The sequence below is a fragment of the Piliocolobus tephrosceles genome, chromosome 21 (genome assembly GCF_002776525.5).
Source record: "Piliocolobus tephrosceles isolate RC106 chromosome 21, ASM277652v3, whole genome shotgun sequence".
Classification (NCBI taxonomy): domain Eukaryota; kingdom Metazoa; phylum Chordata; class Mammalia; order Primates; family Cercopithecidae; genus Piliocolobus; species Piliocolobus tephrosceles.
The window spans coordinates 23,823,015-23,831,638 of NC_045454.1; the positions used below are offsets into that span (position 1 = coordinate 23,823,015).

General features: G+C 45.5%; 1 pseudogene; it reads left to right on the plus strand.

Moving 5' to 3' along the window:
* The first annotated feature begins 7,141 nt into the window (after window positions 1-7,141).
* On the plus strand, window positions 7,142-8,101 carry LOC111553929 (annotated as a pseudogene).
* The last annotated feature ends 523 nt before the right edge of the window (window positions 8,102-8,624 follow it).

Genomic DNA, 8,624 nt, shown 5'->3' on the forward strand with positions numbered 1-8,624 from the left:
TAGGAGCCTGTTGTTGGTTTCTAATACCATTCTCCAATAACAGGAGCCGGCCCCTTATAGAAGTGGCTGATTCTAGGGCTAGGGCAGGAAATATACATGGTGAGCCTGGAACATCTTGCAGTGCCAGAAAGTAAGGAAGTCCTCAGAAGGTCAAGCAATTGAGGAGGTGTGTGTCTCAGTCAGCTGAGGCTGCCATCACAAAATACCATAGACTTGAGGGTGTAAACAACACAACTTTGTTTCTCATGGTCTAGAGGCTGGGAAGTCCAAGATCAAGGTGCTGGTGAGGTAAATTTTACTCTGAAGCCTCTTCTCTTGGCTTGGAGGTAGCTGCAGTCTCCCCATGTGCTCACATGATCTCTTCTTTGTGCACTTGTTGGGGAGTCGGTGTGGGGAGAGACCGAGATCTCCAGCGTGTCTTCATCTAAGGGTATTAATCCCATCCCAAGTGCCTCACCCCATGACCTCATCTAAACCCTGGTTACCTCCCAAAGACCCCATCTCCAAATACCATCACATGTGGGGCTTCAACATATGAATTTGGGGAGACATAAACATTCCATCCATAAGACTATATCAAAGGGCCACAGGAGCCAAATGAAAGTGCCCCCACTGCCCAAAGCTGGAACTATTTGAGTGGCAAAACAAATAACGTAATATTGGATTATAACCAGTATGAGATGAATATGCATGAGTCCCTACAGATTTTAATAAATGATGGAATAAATGGCAGAGAAGAGGCAAATCTCCCACGCGGAACTCCGAATAGTTGACAGTCTGCCCTCAGGCTAGAGAGTTATACTCCCTGATTCTTAACCGTGGGCTACACATAGTGAGTTCCTTTCGAAGTGTAGAATATGGAGGAGAAGAAAGAGTAACTTTATGGTAGAGAAACCTGACAAAGACTAGCAGGTGATCAAAGTCCACATCAGCAGTCATAAACCGTGTTGATAGCAAGTATCCTTGATAAGATAAGATGAAAATGGCCCTTTACCCTTTGATCTTCCTCCTGAGAACTCATAACCCCAGTCTAAGAAAAACACCAAATTCCAACAGAGCAGCATTTTGTAAAATACCTACCTAAGACTCCTCAAAACTGTCAAGGTCATCAATACAAGGAAAGTCAGACAAAGTATCACAATCTAGAGCAGCAGTCCCCAATCTTTTTGGCACCAGGGACCAATTTCATGGAAGACAGTTTTTCCATGGATGGGAGGCAGCAGGAGAGGAGAGATCATTTCGCGATGCAACTGTCCTACCTCAGATCATCAGGCATTAGAGTCTCATAAGGAGCATGCAACTGAGAGCCTTCTCACGCACGGTTCACAGTAGGGTTCGCGCTCCTATGAGATTCTAATGCCGCTGCTGATAAGACAGGAGGCAGAGCCCAGGCAGTAACACTTGCTTACCCGCCACTCATCTCCTGGGCAGCCCAGTTCCTAACAGGTCTGTGGCTCAGGAAATAGGGACACCTGTTCTAGAGGATCCTAAGGAGACATGATGACTAAATGTGATGTGGTATCCTAGATGGGATCCTGGAACAGAAAGAGGATATTAGAAACTAAGGAAATCCAGATTTAAAGTATGGGCAATATTTAATAATGGACTTCAGTTAATGATAATGTATCAATATATCTTCATTAACTATTACAAATATATGAATGTAAGGTGTGAGTAATAGGTGAAACTGGGAAATCTATACTGCCTTCCCAATTTTTTATAAATCTTAAGTTGTTTGAGTCGTGCACAGTACCTGTAATCCCAGCACTTTGGGAGGCTGAGGTGGGAGGATTGCTTGAGGTCAAGAGTTTGAGACCAGCCTGGCCAACATAGTGAGGCCCCATCTCTACAAAAAAAAAAAATTAAAAATTAGCCAAGCATGGTGGCACGTGCCTGTGGTCCCAGCTACTTGGAAGGCTGAGGTGGGAGGACGGCTTGAGCCTGGAAGGTGGAGGCTGCAGTGGGCTGCAATAGCGCCATCACACTCCAGCCTGGGCAACAGACCAAGACCTTGTCTCTTACAATAATTAATTAAAAATAAAACAGTTCTGAGAAATTTTTTTAAGTATTTGGGATGCATTGTAGTCTTAACATTAACCTAAAACAGTACTGTTTTAAAACATTAACAACCCAGGCCAGATTTTAGCCAAGTGGGTAAAGAAGAACGCAGCGGAAGATCCTCAGGCTCCACTCCGTCCCTCAGTCCACGAGTGGTGACTGTGCTTCTGCTGGGCAAACCCAAATCATGCAGAGAAATGGAGCAGAGAGGGACAGTAGATCTACAGGAGCTCCTCCAGGAGGAGAGGGGGTAGAAAGAAGGAAGGGGAGGTGGAGGGATCCAATTTGAGACTGTAGGGTGACGGAAAAGCCCAGGACACCATCTTTGGGCCTAGTAGGGGAAGTCCCATCCTCAGCTGAAGGTTCAGACACCAGGTCAACCCCTGGAAGTCACAAGACTGAGCTGAGAAGGAAATGAAAAGCTTCCCAGACAGAGGGACGTGGTTGTCCCTGGCACTTATTCTCCCGTTCTCTTTCATCTGTCTCAGTCAATAAATGTTGATTGAATTCCTGCTCTGAGCCAGGCCTGGTCCCAAGTTCTGGGAGTTCTGTGAGGACCAAGCCAAGGGGCTGGCGGGGGGGCAGCGGGGAGCTGGTGCCCAACAGATGAGAGAGGGCCGAGGAGACACAGCCAGGCTGGGTGGGCTTGTGGTCTAGAATCCCTGTGCTTAGCGTCAGGAATCTGCGTCCACTCCTAGGCTGCCGTGACTGCTCCTTTTTCATCTTATTTTTCTTTTAGATTCTCACGGTAATAATCAGTTCTTGTGTCAGCCTCAACTGGGATTCATATTGACTTGGATTTGGCAGGTGGAGTCACCAGTCTATTTGCATAAATGTTGGGGTTTTGTCTGGAAGAGGAGGGTGGGGTTGTTGTTTTTCCTTTGCAGAGGTTTCTGGGGGGAAACTGAGGTGCAGAAGAAACTGGGATTTGGGGAGAGACAAGTGCTGTTTTGTAGTCCTTACAAAGAGAGTGACTTTCCCCCCACCTCCGTGAATGATCCCCTGTCCCTTCAGCCAAGTGGGAACTGGAGTGAACGCAGAAACCACTTTGATGCCTCTAGGAAGTGATTCTTGTAAAAACCAAGAATCAGTGCCCTTGGCATAGGGGTATCAACTTTGTGAAGAAGGAGCTGAAGCAGAGGCTCCACGGAGGCCCTCAGGAGACTTTGGGGGCCTTAGATAGGAATGGCCTGGGTACATTATGGGGGGTGCCCAGGAATTCACTAAGGCCGGGCACGCTTAGAAACACTCCGTGGTGGAGATCGGAGCATTTGTTCTATTACAGTGAAAAGGATCCAACTGCACCCATAGGTGGGAAGCCCTGGGCCAACGTGAGAGCCAAAAGAGCAAATGAAACATTCCAGCTTAATCTTGGTTAGAACGATAGATGAAACTAAAAGTCGCAGCAGCCAGAACGGCTTGTGAGATCAGAGTGTGTCTAGGGCAGAGGGAAGTGGGAGAGGGAAGGAGTAAGATTCTTCCTTCTCGGGTGAGGGAGGTGGAGGACGACCAAGAAAAGCTGGAAATGCCCACCTCATTCTGATGTGCCATCTGGTGGGCCATTTCCTCCCAGTTCCATGTACCCAAATCCTTCCCATTCCCCAAACTACAGTCTCAGTCCTGGCCTGTGCATATAATTTGTTCTTATGGAGAAGATTCTCTCTCTGTCTCTCTCTCTCTCTCTGTATGTGTGTGTGTGTGTGTGTGTGTGTGTGTTTGTATGTGTGTGTGCATGCTTTAGAGACAGGGTCTTGCTCTGTCACTCAGGCTGGAGTGCAGTGACACCATCATGGCCTGCTACTACAGCCTTGACCTCCTGGGCTTATGAGTTAAGAAAGCCCCCTGTTTCAGTCTCCCTAGTAGCTGGGACTACAGTTGTGGACCACCATGCCTGGCTAATTTTTCAATTTTTCGTAAAGACAGGGTCTCACTGTGTTGCCAGGCTGGTCCTGAATTCCTAGGCTCAAGTGATCCTCCCACCTAAGCCCCACAAAATGCTGGGATTACAGGCATGAGCCACTGCACTTGGCAAGACTCTGTTGTATATATGTGTTACTGTGCTATGTACCTATGAGACTTTAGAAAACACAGCCGGGGAAATGGGACCCTCCAACCTGAATGTGGGATCTCGGGGGCACACAATGACCTCCGCTACAATCCACCTCTTGCGTCACTCGGATCCACTTCTTACTTATACTTAGTAAGTTAATCCCATCAGTGAACAGCTTCTCCGGGATCCTGGATGGCCTCCTTTCCTGGAGAAGCCTGCAAGAGGACAGCTAGTGGAATGAAGGATGAACGGTAGCCCCTACTGCTACAGCTGACCTCAAAGCTATAGCTGGTTTTCATCATCTGCCTCCCTTACTACCCATTCTAGATTCCCTCACCCTTGGCTAGCACACCTCTCCTGGTCTAAGTAGTTCACCTGTGGGATGACCCACACCTTCATTTCTGAGAAATGTTCATGCTTTGTTACCGTGTCCTTCTCAAGCCTTGGCTGCTGCACCTGTTCATTTACCATCAAAATTGGGCAGGAGATCGTATCTGTAAAAGAAGTATAGGAAGAATAAACCAGAGGCTAATGAGATGGTTACCTACAAGAGGTATATGAGAACTGGTAGAAACAGTGGGAGAGTTGCCAGACGTGGTGGCTCACATCTGTAATCCCAGCACTTTGGGAGGCCAAGGCAAGAGGATCACTTGAGGCCAGGAGTTTGAGACCAGCCTGGCCAACATAGCAAGACCTTGTATCTACAAAACATATTTAAAAATTAGCTGGGCGCGGTGGTGCACCTGGAAGACACCATTTTAATCAAGTGATCACAGTTCACATCACCAGCAATAAAACACGGAGACATCACAGACTCCCTGCTGCAATGTACCAAGAAGTGCACAGTCTCACTCCCATGGCATTCTTACCAAATACACAGTCTCAATCTGATCATGAGGAAATATCGTAGAAACTCAAGCTGAGGAACATTCTGTGAAATAACTGCCAGTACTGTTCAAAAATATCGTCATGAAAAATGAAGAAAGGCTGAGAAACTGGTCCATGGTGGAGGAGACGAAGGGGACATGACAACAATGCTCCATAGGCTGCTAGAATGGATTCTGGAAGAGAAAGGACATCAGTGGGAAAATGAGAAAATCAGATGGGATCTGTAAGTCTGTTAATAGTATTGTGTCAATGTTATTTTCTTTAATTTTTTGTTTGTCTTTTTTTTTTCTCTGGTGGGTTTGGGTTTTTTGGTTCTGTTTGTTTGTTTGTTTGAGTCAGGGTCCTGCTCTGTTGCCCAGGCTGGAGTGCAGTGGGGCAATCGTGGCTCTCCTGGGCTCAAGTGATCCTCCCACCTCAACCACCCAAGTAGCTGGGGCTACAGGCATGTGCCACCACACCTGGCTAATTTTTAAAATTTTTATAGATACAGGGTTTTGCTATGTTGCCCAGGCTGGTCTCAAACTCCCAGGCTCAAACAGTCCTCCTGCCTCAGCCTTCCAAAGTGCCGGGATTACGGGTATGAGCCACTGCACCTGGCCAATGTTATTTTCCTGCTTTTGGTCATTGTTCCATGGTCAGATCAGCTTTTGCTGGGAGTGGGAAATGGAAGTAGCCTTGTGCTGAAGAGACAGGCACGCCCCCCACCTCACCACACTGCACTAGGCAGGGTTATACATAGCACTGGTTACCATGGCAGAGAACAGGAGATAAGTCTTCCAAGACACACAAGACAATATGAAACAATTCTCTAATGAGTACCCAACACCTGCCCCAAGGTTCTCACAGAGATTAGCAAGCAAGTTGCTCCCCCATGAGACAGGAATCTGCCACAAGGAGGTTACTTAATCTTGACTTCAGAGTCAAAAAAGATACATGAAACAATTGATAGAGTTGATTGCATAAGTACTCAGATCTTCTGGGTAGAAAAATACACCATAAATAAAATTAGCCACAAATGAGAAACGAGAAATATTTGCAACCTATACCAAAGTATAAATAGCCTTATTGTACAAGAAACTCTTAAAAACCAAAAATCAAAAGATGAACACAATTTTTAAAAGGGCAAAAGACATGAGCAAACATTTCACAAAGAAATACCAATGGTCTGAGACGAAAAAATATGATCTCATCACACAAATGCAAATTAAATCAATGAGATAGCATATTTTATCTATCTGATTATAAATCATCAAAAAAAAGTGTTAACACCTGGTGTGAGAGAGAAGGTAAGGAAACTAGCACCTCCATATATGGTCAGTTGGAAAGTAATTTGATAAAATTTTCCTGGAAGGCCACTTGACAATTTGCAGTAAAAACCCTCAAAATGTGCATACCTTTTGACCTAGCTATTTCAATTCAGTCATTTATTCTAAGAAAATTATTATACATGCAAAGATACAAGGAAGTGAATTATATTGTTGTTTACAATAGCAGAATGAGAGGTTCTATCTAAATGTCCAAGTGAAGGAACCCCAGACAACAGTGACCAAATCCTCAAAATCAATAAGAAGAAATGAAGAGATGTTTGAAAGAAAAGATTTGCCTAAGGTGGGTAATTGCCTTAAAGTGAAAGGATTATGGCGGAGTCTATTACTGAATTTGTTTTTGTTTTTTTTATCCCTTGAGGAAATCATGACTAAATGTCTTGTTGGATGGATTACACTGTAATTTGACCATTAGTGCATAAAACTCTATCCACCCCCACCTGATCTCAGGTATGGATGAAAAATGTTCTCCTCTAGGCTGTCTGTTACTTGAACAAAACCAAGATTAATTACTTGTGTCCCTTCTTTCAGAAAGAGATACACACTTAGCTTTGAATGAAATATACATGTTTCTAGTTGCCAGCTCTTAAGTAATTCTGAAGTAAGAGTTTTATGCTTTTAAGTTAAAAGCATAAAAGGTTTTAAGTTAAAACCATCTTAAATTAAAAGTTTTAAGTTAAATACATTGATCTTCAGATCAATTTTATGAGATTCACTCTACTATACAAATTAAATTGATACCAAATCTTACATAGAATTTTCTTGTTTTTAATAATGACTGAGGTCGGTTCCAGGCAGGGGTCTGGGGAGTGCAGCAGCCATGGCCAGCCACCTTGTGCTCAACAATGGCTCCAATGGCGCCAAGATGCCCATCCTGGGGCTGGGCACCTGGAAATCCCCTCCAGGCCAGGTGACTGAGGCCGTGAAGGTGGCCATCAACGTCGGGTACCGCCACATTGACTGTGCCCACGTGTACCAGGATGAGAATGAGGTGGGGGTGGCCATTCAGGAGAAGCTCAGGGAGCAGGTGAGGTGCGAGGAGCTCCTCATCATTAGTAAGCTGTGGTGCACGTACCATGGGAAGGGCCTGGCGAAAGGAGCCTGCTAGAAGACCCTCAGCGGCCTGAAGCTGGACTACCTGTACCTCTACCTTATTCACTGGCTGACTGGCTTTAAGCCTGGGAAGGAATTTTTCCCATTGGATGAGTCAGGCAATGTGGTTCCCGGTGACACCAACATTCTGGACACATGGGCGGCCATGGAAGAGCTGGTAGATGAAGGGCTGGTGAAAGCTATTGGCATCTCCAACTTCAACCATCTCCAGGTGGAGAGGCTCTTAAACAAACCTGGCTTAAAATGTAAGCCTGTAGTTAACCAGATTGAGTGCCACCTGTACCTCACTCAGAAGAAGTTAATCCAGTACTGCCAGCCCAAAGGCATCGTAGTGACCACCTACAGCCCCCTTGGTACTCCCAACAGGCCCTGGGCCAACCCTGAGGAAGTTCCCTCCTGGGGGATCCCAGGATCAAGGCGATTGCAGCCAACCACAGTAAAAAAAAAAACAGCCCAGGTCCTGATCTGGTTCCCCATGCAGAGGAACTTGGTGGTGATCCTCAAGTCTGTGACACCAGAACTCATTGCTGACAACTTTAAGGTCTTTGAGTTTGAACCGGGCAGCCAGGGTATGACCACCTTACTCAGCTACAACAGGAAATGGAGGGTCTGTGTCTTGGTGAGGTGTGCCTCCTACAAGGATTACCCCTTCCATGGAGAGTTTTGAAGCTGTGGATGGCTGCTTGTCCCTAAGTGACCTATACCTGTGTATACTTAAAAATAGCTAAGATGGTACATTTTATGGTATGTGTTTTTACCGCTATCAGATGAATGAATGAGTGAATAGCTTTAGTTTAAAAAAAAAAAAGGTTACAGGTGATGCTGAGTTCTGTGGCTAATAGAGGAGCTATTCGTTCATTCATTTCTGATAGCCATAATCCATCTTCTGTGTGATAGGCACTTTGCTAAATGTTGGAGTTAAATGATAATTAAGAAATGACCCCATTTGTCAAAGTGTTTTCCATCTAGTTGGAGAGAGAGAGAAGTAACAGTGTAAGGAATGTTCCACGTAGTGGGAATAAGTACTGGGTGCCGGGAAAATACAAAGTGGGGGTGTTTCATGTGGTCTTGGAGTGGGGGAAGGAATGGTAGGGTGGTCACTCGCGTCTTCTTGCTGGAGTACTGAAGGTGGGTAGCAGCTAGCCAGGCAAACATGCGGAATGAAAGACCAGGTGAAGGCATAGTGAGGA